This window comes from Notamacropus eugenii, chromosome 6 (assembly GCF_028372415.1).
Source record: "Notamacropus eugenii isolate mMacEug1 chromosome 6, mMacEug1.pri_v2, whole genome shotgun sequence".
Lineage (NCBI taxonomy): Eukaryota > Metazoa > Chordata > Mammalia > Diprotodontia > Macropodidae > Notamacropus > Notamacropus eugenii.
In genome coordinates, this window is record NC_092877.1 from 84,217,304 (window position 1) to 84,233,179 (window position 15,876).

Genomic DNA, 15,876 nt, shown 5'->3' on the forward strand with positions numbered 1-15,876 from the left:
TATTTAACATAGCCTTTAAAAGAGCATATCTCTTACAATTTTCCTAAGAGTACATGTTTCTTTTCCATAGACTGCATATTTGATTAGATCAACATTGTTGCTGTGACTCTGTTCAGTCTTTGTGACCTCATTTGGGGTTTGCTTGGAGTGGTTTGCCATTTCCTTCTTCCAGATCATTTTACAGATGAAGAACAGTGTTAAATGACTTGACCAGGGTCACCCAGCTAATGTCAGAGGCCAGATCTGAAGGCTGGAAGATGAGTCTTCCTGATTCCATGCCCAGCACTCTATCCGCTATATTGTTTAGCAGCCCGTGGTACATTAATACAAATAGCAAATGATCCAAAGACTGCAAATAATGCCTGAGTCCACTTGGAAATTTGCTTCTTTCAGACTGGAAACATTCTTTCACAGCAAGAAAGAACAGTATGGTAACTGATGAGAAAGCAAAACCATTCTGAAGTCAGTAACACCAATTTCTTGAATGAGTGAAGTTCAAGAATCGAAAGCCTTAGTCAGTGGACTCTTCTCAGTGACTCATATTGATTTGTACAGTGTTTTAAGGGCAGTTCAAGGCTTTCTTCCCAACAGCTTTGTCAGGTGGGTTGTTTCTTATCAATATCCCTGTTATAGAGATGAGATTTTAAATGACTTGGCTGTGATCACACCATCACTATCTGGAGGCAGGATTCAAACGTATGGCACCTATTCCAACTCTGTTTCTTTTAATTAATTAATTTTTAGTTTTCAGCATGCATTTCCATAAGATTTTGAGTGTTATATTTTCTCCTCCCCCAAGATGGTGTGCAATCTGATACAGGCTCTTCATATACATTCATGTTAAACATATTTACATGTTAGTCATGTTGTAAAGAAAAATTAGAAAAAAAGAGAGGAACCATGAGAAGGAAGAAACAAAATAAAACAACAAAAAAAGAGAGCAAATGGTAAGCTTCCATTTGCATTCAGACTCCAAAGTTCTTTGTCTGGATGTGGATAACATTTTCTTTCATGAGTCTTTTGGAGTTCATGAGTCTTTTGTGTTAAATCCTTGTATTTCTGAGAAGAGCTAAGTCTGTCAAAGTTAGTCATCGAACAATGTGGCTGTTACAGTGTCCAATGTTCTCCTGTGTCAGCATCTGTTCATATAAGTCTTTCCAAGTTATTCTGAAGTCGGCCTGCTCATTATTTTTATAGCACAATAGTATTCAATTACCTTCATATACCACAACTTGTTCAGCCATTTTTCAATTAATGGGCATCCCCTCAATTTTCACTTTTTGGCCACCACAAAAAAGAGCTGCTATAAATATTTTTGTACACCATTTGTGTGATCTCTTTGGGACACAGACCTAGAAGTGGTATTGCTGGGTCAAAGGGTATACACAATTTTATAGCCCTTTGGGCATAGTTCAAATTGCTTTCCAGAATTTTTGGATCAGTTTACATCTCCATCAGCAATGCATTAGTGTCTCAATTTTCCCACATCTTCTCCAACATTTATCATTTTCCTGTTTTGTCATATACAACTCTATTTCTTGAACTATTAGAGCACACAGTTTATCAGTATATAACAGTGCTGTGGAAAGATCTCTAGTTGGAGTTGAAAGGGGTGAGTTAGAGTCCTAGTTTACCCCCTTGTTATTTCAGTGACCCTGGTGAAGTTACTGACCCTGTCTGAGCATCATTTTTCTCACTTATGAATACTTGTAACCCATATCACACAAGCTGTTGTGAGGAAAGAGCTTAAAATGCTATATTAAAGTGGCATTCTTATTAGTAATAAGAAAAGTTTAAAATGTTAGTTTCCTGACTGAGAGGTGACCAAGTAGAAAGACAGAAACTTCAATGTGAATATTGTTCTTTGATTGTATTTAATGTGGTCTGCTCATCTTTTTTTTTCCTTCTGGAAATTGGCAGTTGCACAGTAGAAAACCAGAGCAGGACTTATAGGTGGGCTTTATTGAAGACCATTCTGTATTTGTATAATTAATCATATGATGTGTACTGTTAACTACAGTTCAACTGTTTGATCCCATTATAGAGAGAGGCTACCTGGAGTGACAGCGTACTGATAGTGTACTAGATTTGGAATTAGCAAGACTTGGTTCAGAAACATGTCTTTATTACTCAGTAGCTATGTGACCACCAGCAAATCACTTTACCTCTTTGAGACTCCACTTCCTTATCAGTCAAATAGGGATAATAATGCCTGTATTACCTTCATAGAATTATTGCAATGACTGAATGAGATGTGTGTGAAATGCTTTTAAACCTTAAAATACATATATGGATATTACATGTAGTATCCATATATGACACATGCAATATTATCATAAAACCCTATTAGGGATTTACACATGACAGTCCTATAAAGACAATGATGTGGCTTCATAAAAGACTCACTCACCAATTCAGATTTTTTAAAGATGCCCAGAAGTTGAAAGAAAAGACAGAGGTAACAAAGGATGAAATCAAAAGTATGGAATCATACTGTAAAAATAGCATCAGGAGTTCTAAAGCTCAGAAATAGCTGAGGCTGAAGAGGAATGCTAAGGACAACAAAAATTCATGTTTTTTTAAAGCTATAATGGAAAAAAGTGGAGGATGGAAAAATATATAGGACCACAGCTCGGAGTGGCTGGGACAATGATGACTGAAGGTAAAGACAAAATAGAACTGATTAATGATTGCTGTTTCTCTCAAGGAGGATGATGTTTTGAACAAAAAATACCTAATTAGAGAGTTGCTACCTAAAATAAACAAGAGGTAGTAAGAGAGAAAACTGTCCTTGAATGAACGTGAACTGGCTGAGAAGAGCTACATTTTTAGGGTAGAGAAAAAGTCAAATGATTTCTGGGGCACTGAGTTGTATTTGAAGTACAGTTGTGGTTGGGAAAGGTACTTCAGGCCTGGGGAAGGGCAGATGACTCATTTTTTTATAGGAAAGTAATCTTCAAACTATAGATCAGTGAACTTTACTTTCATTCCTGGACAAATTCCAGAATATATTATTAAGATGGTGACTAGTTAATATCTAGAAAAGGAAGCGATGCCCACAAAGAGCTGAGATGACAAGAATATGTTTTCCCAGGCTAACCTTATTTTCTTTTTTTGTTGCTTTTGGCAGCTGTAGTGAACTGCAAGTCTAATAACAGTCAAGAACGTGATTTAGTGAAAATCATCTTGGGCTGCATAGGATGTGATCATGCCACATCTAAAAAGCAGAGCCACCTGTACTGGGTACCAGATTTTAGTAGTGATAATAATAGTAATAACTTACAGTAGTAATGGAATAATATCCAAGACTTAGCTATTATTTTAAAGTTTGTGAAATGCCTTGCAAATTTTGTCTTTTGATCTTCACATCAACCTTATAAGAGAAGTACCATTATTACCCCCATTTAGTAGCTGAGGAAACTGGGGCTGAGAGATATTAAGTGATTTACTCAGTATCACACAACTAGTGAGCCTCTGAGAAAAACTGAAAGTTTTCTGACTTCAAGTACAGCTCTCTATTCCTCTATAACAAGTGTTTATAACATTTTTTTTTTGATTATCATCGATTCCTTTGGCAGTCAAGAGAATCCTCTGAACCTCTTCTAGAATAATGTTTTTAAATGAGTAAAATAACATACATAGGATTATAATGGTAAGTCAGTTGTTTTGAAATAAATAGTTTCCCATCCAAGTTCATAAACACTCCCCAGCCCAAAATCTTTCCAGAAATCCCTTGAAGATCTGTAGATTCCAGAGTAGTAATTTACCCTGCTCCATACCAAATAACTGCCTTAAAGAAGGCACATTATTAAGTGACAAAATAAGAAAAATGAGGAAGACTCCATTCAGATTAGTAAAGGGTCCTGAGTCAATCACATGTGAAGGCATTTAATTTGTTTAGTCTGGTGAAAAGAAGACTGGATGGAGTGGGCTAGGTGATATATCCATGCACTTGAATAGCTTTCATGCAGGGGAAGGCTTGGCTCATTCTGATTGCTCTCAAGGGCCAGACAAAGGCCACTAGGCAAATTGATCTTAACACTTATCATTATGTAAAAATGAAATGTCGTTAGTGGTTTCCTCTTACTGGAGGTCTTCTAGCAGAATCTTGATGATCGCTTGATATGTATGGTGTAATAAAGATTGTTTGTGGTGTATTTGTTGGGAAAATGGCTGCTCAGGGCCTTTCATTTCTAAAATTCTATGTTTCTATGATAATAAAATTGAGAGTAGTGAAGAACATCTTGAGAAATATCATTACTGCCCATTCTTCTCATCAGTATATTCATAAAATCATATATCATAGGATCATAGACTCTTGAGGCTATCAAACCCAACCACCTCCTATTATATATTAACACATCAAGGCCCAAAGGGGTTAAGAGGCCAGTTGACACAGAGAATAAGGGCCTGAGTTAGGCTTTCAGTCAGCTCTTCATGAGTACAAGTCATCTAGTACTCTGTGTAGCACTTAGCTGCCTGTGTATTCAGATAGAAATAGTCACAGGACAAATCACTATCCTACTGGATATTTTTTTCATGTATAATATTTGACATCATTACACAGGTGGATAAAAATGACTTTTTAAAGATTGAATGAAAGTGTTCAGATGTAGATTAATCTGTGGACTTCAAGAATACATCTTTGGGAGCACTAATGATGGACAAGATGATTTAGGTAATATGTACTTCTTTGTAATTCTAAACAATTTTGATTTCTTACCCTGCATCTCTATAATTTGAGACCCATTTATCCCACAGAGCCTGGAGATTATGCCTCTTGATATGGTAACATTTATTAAAAAACATGGTTCCTAAAATTTGGGGGAGATCAGTATGATATGGGAAAGATTGTGGGCAATTTTATATTAGATTAATTTTCAAAGATACTTTGATATTTGTGACATGAAAATGTAGGATTTGCTGTCTATTAGTTTGTGAAGACTAGGAAGTTCCTATTGTGTAATTCTACACTTGGAATCTTTCTGGTATTAAATTCTAGTCAATTGGTTCTGTATTAAACAGTTGCTAAATTTTAACAGCCTCTTGTTATTTGTAGCACAGATTCTACTGGTACTTTACAAAATCTAAACCAATCACTAAGTTCAGAATCCTTAAAGTTGAACTTTTCTCCTATTTTAGGTGGCAGTGGCTTCATACTGTAAAATTATTATAAACTCTACAATTTCTGTAGATACATCTCCTTGACTCAATCATCTATTCGGTGACAATTAGTTGTTAATATCATTGATTGCATTTGTGTATATGTTGATTATGAAGGCCTTTTGATGACTACGCTTTTGGATCTTAGAAATGTGATAGGTTTTTCCCAAAGGTAAACCTCTTCTGAGTTCATTTGATAATACCAGTGGTGTGTTCTTATAATCAGAGTTGGGTTTTGCTCTGGCAGAGATGTTTGTTACAGAAATATTTCTTTAAGAGTTTCCATCTGTTTCCATTGTGATCTAAGAATATCTATCAGTTCTCCCTCTATGTGGCTTTCAGGTGATAGGGCCTATGTTTTGTTAGTATCATATGAATTCTTATTTGGATACTTTCTAAATATATTGTCATTCATTTTTCTACTTTTAAGGGTATATATTAAGGCTGGTATTGTGAAGGTGTTGATGGTTCTAAATGTATTTTCCCCTACAGCTGTGGCCTCATAAGCCAATCAATCTCTTGACATACACAGCTATAGTTTTTTCCTTGATAACTTTGTGCTCAGAGCTATTTTTATCAGCTCTTTTGAAGGGCACCACCACCCCTACTGGTCAAAGCATGAGTTTTGGGTTATTATTAATTTTTAGTTATATATTTTTCCTTTACCCTTTCTGGAGGTAACCCAGCACCTTGGCTTTTTTTCACAGTGGCACATGCTGGGAAGGGTATGCATTAGACAAGAATATACTGTCCAAGGAATACAATGGTTAATACTCTATTGAGACTGATATAGACAGGATTGAGGTACAGTGTAGGAGGATTCAAGAAGTTATTCCTTCTGGCTCTAGGTACAAGGCTATCTGAATAGTTCTGTCTTATTCAAGAGTGAATTTACTTTCCTGAACTAATCCTATCCTCTCATTATAAGTTCTAGAAGTAGGTTTACATTGACTCTAGACAATTTTATTAATATAATATGGAAACATTCCTCTCTCAGGAAATGTGGTTTTCTTCCTAAGCTTCAGGAATGTGGTTTCACCGTGAGGTGTTAGATTTCCATTGTGATAGTGATAAATGTTCTCTGTTCATGAAGAGGCAGTGATTTGCTTGTAATACTGCTATTCTCAAGATAGGTGAATTTCAATTTATTTTTTTTTAAATGAGGATTAAACAACAGCCAGAGAAACAAAACTCAAACGAGCCAAACAAACAAGGGGCAACCCAAATCTTCCTTTTCACACATAGCTTCACAGTATAGGACTATTCCATTAAATAACTTTTGCATATCGATGTGTGAAAATATAAGAGTGGGAAGGATAAAACGTGTATCCTGGAGGCGTTCTTCACAACCTTTGGAGTTCTCTTCCACAGTGTTCAATTTTTATTAACAGTTAAATTAAGAAATAGACAAATTGAGTTAAATTAGAATCACACAGTATTTTAGCAGCCGTTGTTGAAAAAGGTTGCCTGCTTCAAAAGTAAGGAGCACTGTATCTAATTGCCCTAGGAATATGTACCTCTATACATAGATTTCATTTGTTCCCCCCAAACTCCTTAAAAACAAGCCCATGGGAGTGCTATCACATCAATCAATGTGAATCATAGCCCTCCAGCAGCATGGAACATCAGAGACTCTCTAATCCAATCTCATTGTTTTCTAGCTGAGGTAACAGAGGCCTATGGAGAATAAGTACCTTACCCAGCATCTCATAGAAAGCATTGGAAGCAAGACACAAGCCAAGATCCTCTTACTACAGAATCATGAATACTCTTTCCCCTGTTATCATACAGCATAGAGCACTAAGTTACACATTTACTTTGCAGAGAGAGACAGTACTGGTTAGCTTCAATTTTTAACTTAAAATAGTGAATGAATTTAAGTGATTGTCCTTTGTTAAATCTTTGCAAGGCAAGTCAAAGTATATGTTTCAAATGCCATACCCTGCGTTCAGGAATAGCCTTTATTGTAATATACAGCATGGAACAACCTAGCATAGCATAACAGTATGGCATGAAAAAATGACAGAATAGTGGTGTGTGTGTGTGTGTGTGTTGGTGTGTTGTTCTTCTGGCTGATAAATCCTGCTCTACACTGAAAATAGCTGCTTTGCATTCCTACAGGGATGCTTTGTGCATTTTTATGAAACTCTCCTGCTAGTCACTCTGTGTTTTTACTTCCTTAAAATATTTATATTTTCCGGTGAGAAGTTTCCTTGTACAGGCAGGGCTTTTAAACAGCAGCGGTTCTTTGTAACCATTGTACAAAAAGTGCTGCCCTTGTGCTATGTATGCAACTGGGAGAAGTGTGAGAGAACGTAGCATAAATCTGCAAAGGAGATTCTTTGGACTCCTGGTATTCCTGGACAGGCTCCCAGTTCTTGAATGAGCCAGGTCGACCCTCACTTTTCTGGTGGTAACAGAAGCCTTTAGCCAGAGAATAAAGAATTAATTCCCTTTAAAAAGTGGCTGGATTTCCCCCTTTGCATTATGGCTTCCTTCGTTTTCTGGGCTTTGCATTTTGCATGGAAGTGCAAAGAGACATTTTAAAATGGAAGGATCGAACCCAACCTTGGAGTATGTCTGTGTCCACAGATGACAACACAAGGCATCCATTAAAAGAAGTGAGCCTCAGAGGGAGAATGAGTGCTGCACATGCTGTGGTTACTAGGTAGTATTTACAATGAATTAAAAAGGGGAAATTGCTATTTGTCTTAGCAAGCTTCTTGGCACATTTTTATTCATAGATTTGATAACATTTGTTAACCTAACAGTTGTCTGCCGGTAGAGATTTCCTAGCCCCAGTCCATATGCACTGGTGTTTCTCCCCCCCTTCTCCCTCCTTCTCCTCCTCCGCCCACCCCTTTCACTGTGATGCCTCTGTCCTTTGGTATTTTTCATAGCTTGACATGCGGCAGTAATGGTTCTATTAGCTGCCGCATTTCTGCTGAGCTGGCTGTTTGCAGGGAGCATGCCGTCACCAGGGCCTTGCTGCAGCTCCTTATTAGTATGTGCCCTTTACAGACTCTGCAGGAGCCATCACCCAGAATTAAACATTTTCTGCTAGACCTGTCCTTACTCTGTGCAGAAAGATTATAGTCCATTATGCCACCTTCTTGTTGACGGTCACATACTGCTGAGATTACAATACAATCCCTGCAAATTTAAATATGATGCTACCTTGGTGCATTGAGTCTTTGATAACGATAACTGTTGGAAGAGATTCCTTTCAAGGAACAGAATGTGATAAAGACTCCTTGAAATCACATTAGGGGAATTTCCATTTCTGACTGGATTGATCATAGCAGCTAGAGTTGAGGTATTTGGATTTTAGAAAATAAACACTTATAAGATAACTGAGCACACACACACACACACACACACACATACACATGCACACACACCAGGGGTATATATGCAGAATGAAAAGCACCCCCCCATGACAGGAAATTCCCATTTTTTTTTCATTTTGCTGTTATAGTCTGAAATTTATGTTGAAGATTTCTTTCTCAGCTTCCGTAGTAGAAGTAGTTCTGTCATGTTCCTAGATTTGGAATGAGAACCTATAATCTGGAAAAGGTGGGAAGTTTGGTGGAAAGTTTCTTAAAATTATTATTCATAGTGGAGGCAGACCCTCCCTTGATACTTCTCTGGCTAATAATCAGGTAATTAAAATGAGATTTCTGTTACTCCTCATGCACATTCCTTTTTCAACTCCTCCTCCTGAGAATTCCTCCGGTTTTAACTTTTCTTTGCTATAGCTTAATATCACCACTTTGTGCCATCTTTATGTCTGAGGAGCTTGAGTATGAAACTGTTGTTTGCTATGTCTGTTCCAATTAATGGTCATTGTGACAGAGTACTACCACATCCTTGGAACTGGGCTTATTTTAATGACTTCCCAGGAAACTTTAGATGGACATCTTTAACAAACTTCCTGAGGAATAGAGATGCAAAGTTTTTCTTTGAAATATTTTTAGTAAGCCATACCAAGACTCTAAAAAGCATTTTTCTCTAAAAATATTAGTTTTCATTTTTCATATTGTATTACCAGTTCCTTTCCCCCATCACTTCTGTTTTTCTTAATTATTTTGTGAATGATGAACAAGGAATATAATTTACAAGTAATAGAATGTTTCTGTGTGGGATTTGAAAACCTGCCAAATTGGCTGAAGGCCCAACTTACTTTATTCCATTTCTCTATTGCTGTAATTTTTAATTCTATTTGTAGAATTTTTAAACTTTCTAAATCAAACCCTTATGGGATTTCTTTCTCTAGTATGTACTTATTACTCCTTCCCCTGCCCTCTCCTGTTTCTCCCATATTTTGTTCATAAACTATCAGGAATCCTAACGTAGATCAATGCCACATTAAAATGTGAGGACCTGTTTCATCAAAGCCACATGCTTCATTTACAGGAGATTGTCAGCAAGCTGTAGAGGAGAGAAGGAGAAGAAACATGTCACAATATCACTCCTATTGTTTTTGCTTCTCCCTGCTAAACAGCTACTTTGGTGTCATGGTCTATTTTTTGCCCTTAAATAGGTTATAGTCTGACGATTGAAAGTACAAAAGGACTCAGGTGATTGAGAAAACAGAAGGGTCAAGTCTTATTAGGGAGAGTTTGACAAGGTTGTTGAAGATAATTCAAGTGCTTAAGTCTCTGAAAAAGCTCCAGCTTATCACATGATACTGTTACAATTTTACGAGGTTTTTTTCCTCCTGTTTTAGAATTCTAAAATTGTAGGTTAAACTAAGTCAAGCATTGACTGACTTTGGGATCAAAGATGAATAGAATGGGGAAACTGCCAATACCTTAGAGGAGTTTCTAATCCAACTTTTGTGAATGTGGAAACTTCTCCCAGTGTGTTTTTCTTGGCTTCTGACTTGACTCAGCTCAGAAAAGGCCTCTTGTTACTGTTCTTTTTGAACTGTACCAGAAGTTCTTTTCCAAATCCCTTATCCATAGATGACCTACTAGCTGATTGGCTTTTGGACCTGATTGTAGATGTCAAAGGAAGTCCTCAGGTGCCAAGTCCTCTGTGACTACAGTAATGGTAGTTTTAGTGATTTTAAACTTGAGGTTAAACTCAATTTGATTGCAAAACCATAAATACACAGAGTAGTAGATTGAGACTAGGCTAGTGAAAGTTGGCATCATTATGAGACTTCTGTCTTTGGAGTTCCCGAGGAAATGGCATATTTATATTGATATAGCAAACAGAATGCACATAATTAGTATTGCAGTTTCCATACTTTAAGGACAAACTAATATTGGAATGATTTCTGAACAACATTCTTCTACAACAACAAGAAAATTAAATACTCAAAAAAAATAATAAAAGTCACCAGTAATCCTCCGTCCTCTTGAGCTAATTCATGACTTCTGAACCAACTAGCTTCTCCAAATGGAGAATTTGATTAGGCTCTTGGATGGTGTCCAGGTCCTAGCAGGACATAATGCCTGGGACTATTGTAGATAACATCCTATCCCTCTGAAACAGAAGCCTGAAAAGACTTTTCTTTCTTAATGCTACTCATCAGCGTATAAACTCATCCAGGAATGCTCAACAATAAAATAATAAATACATAATACATACATATTAATAATATGTAATTATTACATAAATAATATGTAATAATAAAATAATAAATGCATAATAATAAATACATAACATAACAAAACAGGGTACTTATCATTATCATGTAAAGTCTCTAAATAAAATACAGTGTCCCAAAGGTCGTAGTGCAGTTTGGAGTTATTAAAGCTTTATTTCCTTAAACACTTGAAGCTTGCCATAAAAATTAGAAGGGTAGCTTTCTAAAAAGTCTCACAAGAATGATTATCTCTGTGTAGATTATGCTATATTCTCAATTTGGCTTTGGAATGCCACTTTCCATATTTCTAGATGATCTCTCACTTCCAAAAAGGTGTAGGCTACACAAGTACAGACTCATTTTAATATTAGCCTTATGGAAATACAATTAGGAACTGAAATTGTTTTCTCCATATTATGTTTTAAACCTTCTAAATATTAGATATTTCTGATCATGCAAATCCCTTTTCATTAATGTGACTAATTAAGAGTTTGCATATATTTTAGATGCTCAGAATTTCAATTTTGAAATGCAACTCTCACTGCATATACTTCAGTTAGAAGACAAAAGCCCTCTCTTCAACAAGTCTGATAAGTGGTTGATTCTACCTTTGCTTGATGGCTTCTAGTGACGAAGAAGCTACAAGATCCCAAGGCTGCCCATTCTACTTTTGGACAGCTCTCATATTTAGGAAGTTTTTCTTACCTCAAGGCTAAATTTGCCTCCCTGAAATTTTCACACCTTGTTCCTAGTTCTGCCCACTGGGGCCATGTAGAAAGTTGATTATTTCCTTTTCACATGACAGCTTTTCAAATACCTGAAGACAGCTACCAAATTACCCTGAAGCCTTCTTGTCTCCAGGTTAAACACTGAGGCTTCAAGATACTCCCGTATCCAGATTTTTGCTTCATTCACACTTTGCTTCTCTGCCTGCTCCTAGTAACCTTCATCCACCCTAAATAACAAAAAACAAGAACACATTTTAAAAAATAAAAATATATCTTCAAGCCCTATTCCACGTAAGTCCTGGAAGGAGTTAAGATGTGTGATTACTGTCTAGGGTAGAATTTGAATTTGCTATTTCATATATCTAGATGGTGGATTATGAAGCCCAGAATAAATTAACATGCTTCTGACCTCCAATTTTAAAGACAGTTGATGAAATTAAAGGTATCCCTTTCATGTCTGCTCCATGTTTTGTGCTGAAAGTTGGTCACATAGAGAACTGCAGCACCCTTTTTTTAATCAAAGTTTTCAGCATTAAGTTGATATTAAGGTATTAAGGCTTTCAGTACATGTGATGCTAGTATGATTTTGTGGCCTTATCAGAGCTGGGGAGAATCCCTGAATCACCAAATCTGCCAAATTCTCTTTTTTAGGGGAAGGTGGTTTCTGATCCCCCTATGCCCTTAGCTCCAAGTGCTTTTTCCTATGAACACAGAAGTATTTAAAGATCATGATCCACTCACTAGCATCGTCTGGCTAGTTGTGCAAGAGGTCACCATACTTTCTAAGTGACACAGTAGATAGATTACTGGCTCTGGAGTTAAGAGGATCTGAGTTCCCATATGAGCTGGGATGTTAGTTGTGTGATCCTGGGCAAGTCACTTAACCCTGTTTGCCACAGTTTGTTCATCTGTAAAATGACCTAGAGAAGGAAATGGCAAACCACTCCAGTGTCTTTGTTAAGAAAATCCCAAGAGCCTGACATAGTCACTAAACAACAACAGTAATATATGAAAAACATTTGTTAAAGGATTAAAAAAAAAGATTTTTTAAAATCTCTGTTTACTTTAGTTTCAGAATTCACTCATCTGTGTGTATGAAACCATAATGCTCTACATCCACTGAGCATCTCCATTTCAGAGAGAGTGGGAATGCATAAAACCTGAGGTATCATTGGCCAGGACTCTTCCCCTTAATTTTTCAGATTTATATGGGTTTTAAGGGACATTTAATCAATATATTTCTGACTCATTCACACTTAGTCATTTGACTATATTTTATAGATGTTAATGGCAAATATGCCCTATGAGCTCTTTTAGGTTATTGCTCTTAATTCCTCTTAACTCCTCACCCCCATGTAAGTACCAAAATGAAGGTGAATTTTGTAAACGTGAACAATTATTTTTATTTTTGTTTTTTGTCCTTCATGCTTGAAGAGGACCAAAATGATATAAAACAATATCACAATGTCAGGTGAACGTACAGTACGTTCAGCTATGGCTGATCAAACCAATATGAGCTCAGAATGCTCTACCGCAGGTCAGACACAAATCATCTGTATGACCATTCAGGAGGGAGATGTCTCTAAATTGAATTTAAATGAGGCAGAGTTGTACAAAGTTGTCAGCCTCACTCTTTCAGAGTCATTGGAGCCCAGTAACAAGATATGAGAACAAAATGACTGGTGATACTCTGGATGCAGTGGATTAATCTGGCATTTTCGATGTCTGACCAAACTGTAAGTGCTCCATAGCACATCTCTTAGCTGCCTTCATGGCCTGTTTAAGCAAAATGTTCACCTTTTCTACTGGGAAAGCCTTCACATGCTTGAGGTAGATACTCCCCTAACTCACAGTTGGGGTCTGTTACCTTCAGCTTGGTTTTGCCCATTTGCTGAGAAAGTCTTACCTGGGTGTAGCTGGTGGACATGCTATAATCACAGGTGAGAGCTGGGTGGCTCCAAAGATGGATGAACAGCCTTCATGCCAGAAATACTCGTCCTCCCTGAATACTCATACTCACCTGGCATTTTATATTATATACTTCAGAGGGAATTTTGGCAGCTTATCATAAATATCAGTTTTATTGTCTTTATCATCAGTGTCCTCCTAAAAAGCCTAAATGCTCTTGGGAATTGCAATTTTATATCTTAACCAAATGGTTAACAATAGTATTCATTCAATGTTATTGTATGGTTACCAGTTACGCAAATGCCACATTCTACTAAGATTTAAAGATTACCCAAAGGGTAAGGGAGAGACCTATAGTAGGAACACTATGGTATGGAGTTAATGTGGGCTTTTAGAAAAATTTTTTTAGTGCAATACAATCTACTTGAGGATAGGGATTTTGTGTTTGTGGTGATGTTGATGATGATAATGAACATTTATATGTTGCCTACTGTGTGCCAGGTACTATGCAATTATTATCTCATTTAATCCTTAGAACAATTCTAGGAGGTAGGTGCTACTATTATCATCCCCATTTTACAGATGAGGAAATTGAGGCAAACAGAGGTTAAATGAATTGCCCGGGTTTATATGGCTAATAAATGTCTGATGCAAAATTTGAACTCAGCGTCTTCTGGCTCCATTACCAGCTGCTTTTGTGTCCCCAGTGCCTAGCACAGTGCTTGACATATAGCACTTGTCAAATCAAATTGAATGACCCAATTGAAAATGCTTCAAGTATGGCCTAATGGGAGACTATAAGTTTATTGTCTATGGCTTAGCCTAGTTAAACTTGGGATAGGTTTATCACCACTTGGGCCAGAGAGTGATGAATTTTTCAGCCATAATAAGTCTTGAAGACTATCTGGTAATTCAGAGAAAGACCACAATCTTCATCAGTAGCAGGAGGAGCCAAAGGAACAAAATCATGGAAATTTGCCATTTGTAAGCTGTGTGTTTGTGTGTATAAAATGTATATAACGTAGAAATGTATGTAGTTGTGTGCATGTTTTCTCCTTTATTACAAGGTAATCTCCTTGATGGCATGATCTGTTTTTGCCTTTCTTTGTATCCCTTGTGATTGACCCAGAGCTTAGTTCAGAGTAAGCACTTAATTAATGCTTGCAAATGTTGATGAGAAGTAGGTAGGCCCAGAGTGTTAAGAGTGCTTGGCCTGAAATCAGGAAGACTCTTCTTTCAGAGTTCAAATTTAGCCTCAGATACTTACCAGGTAAGTCTCAGTTCCTCATCTGCAAAATGAGCTAGAGAAGTGTATTATTGATAATGTATTTTTTATTTTAGTATAATCAAATGCCTCTGATTGAATAATGTAATTAAACATCTTCCCCACCCATTAACGGGCCTGGAAAGATTTGTAGGAAGGTCCACACCTTTTGTTAAAGAGGTATTGATTCTCAAGGGTTGTGAAGCCCTCTGGCTCTGAAAAATGTATAACTACTCTGAAATAAGGTTTGACTTTGGGGCTTAGTTTTTGGAAGAAGGTTTGCGTGCCCAATGAGACTCTGGGAAGCTGCTAAACAGCCCTCTGGCTGCTTTTGAAAACCCAGATGTTGGTGCTTCTCTCTCTGGTAACTACATCTGTATGATGAAACAGTTATCTGTCTGTTGATTTGTGATGTATGTATTGCTTATGTCAGGCAGCTGGAAGCACTGTCTGTTGATTTTGATTTCTCTGTATTTTCTCTGAAGTTCAGGGTACCGACTTTTCCCCCTGAACTAAGTGAATAATACATGGGCTTGATTAAAGTGATTGTTGACCCCTCAGAAGCTGCCTTTCCTTTTAGAAAAGCAGATCTACGAACAGGCCCTCCTATGTATGTTGGGTGCTCGCTTTTACAGGAAGGAAATGGCAAACCATTCCACTGTCTTTTCCAAGTTGGACACGACTGAAAATGTTGATGATAATATGATTGTAAAATAACATGAATCTTGTGAGTTTATGTTCTTTTTCTGACACAACACTGATATAGGACCTTATGACCATTATATTATCTATTTTTGATTGAGTTTGATCCTCCATTTTCTCTAATTAGATCAATCATCCCTGAAATTATTATAATGAATTTGATAGGGAAGCAAAGAGATTCTTCATGAGAAAACATAAGAAAGATTTCTTGCATTTGTCCTATATCTAAATGTTGATGAGGAAAGAATAGAAAAATCTGGAGAATGTCAGCATCGACAGGAGTTAATAAATCTGAATTTTTGCCTCTAGGAGTAAATGGCTGGTGGATTATTAACAGTGGATAAAGTTGATAGACTATAGGATAGTCCCATACCACATGAGGCAGATGAGAAGAATAACTAAATAGTAAATGTAAAATAACTCTTAGAAGTACTGAGTTTAAAAAAAAAACAAACATTTTGAATAGCCTTGACATAAATGATAACTGTATTACTATGGATTTCCTGATTTAAAAC

At 36.8% G+C, this 15,876-nt stretch overlaps 1 protein-coding gene across 5 annotated transcripts in view; it reads left to right on the top strand.

Moving 5' to 3' along the window:
* Positions 1 to 15,876, top strand: part of PCDH7 (protocadherin 7) — a 494,834-nt gene that overhangs the window by 93,729 nt on the left and 385,229 nt on the right. The window contains exon 2 of one of the 5 annotated variants that reach the window (XM_072620433.1): positions 1 to 15,876. This exon is cut by the window's left edge and continues 25,188 nt beyond it; it is cut by the window's right edge and continues 12,891 nt beyond it. The exons of the other annotated variants lie outside the window; for them this stretch is intronic. The gene's annotated coding sequence lies outside the window, so the exon portion shown is untranslated. 5 annotated transcript variants of the gene reach the window in all.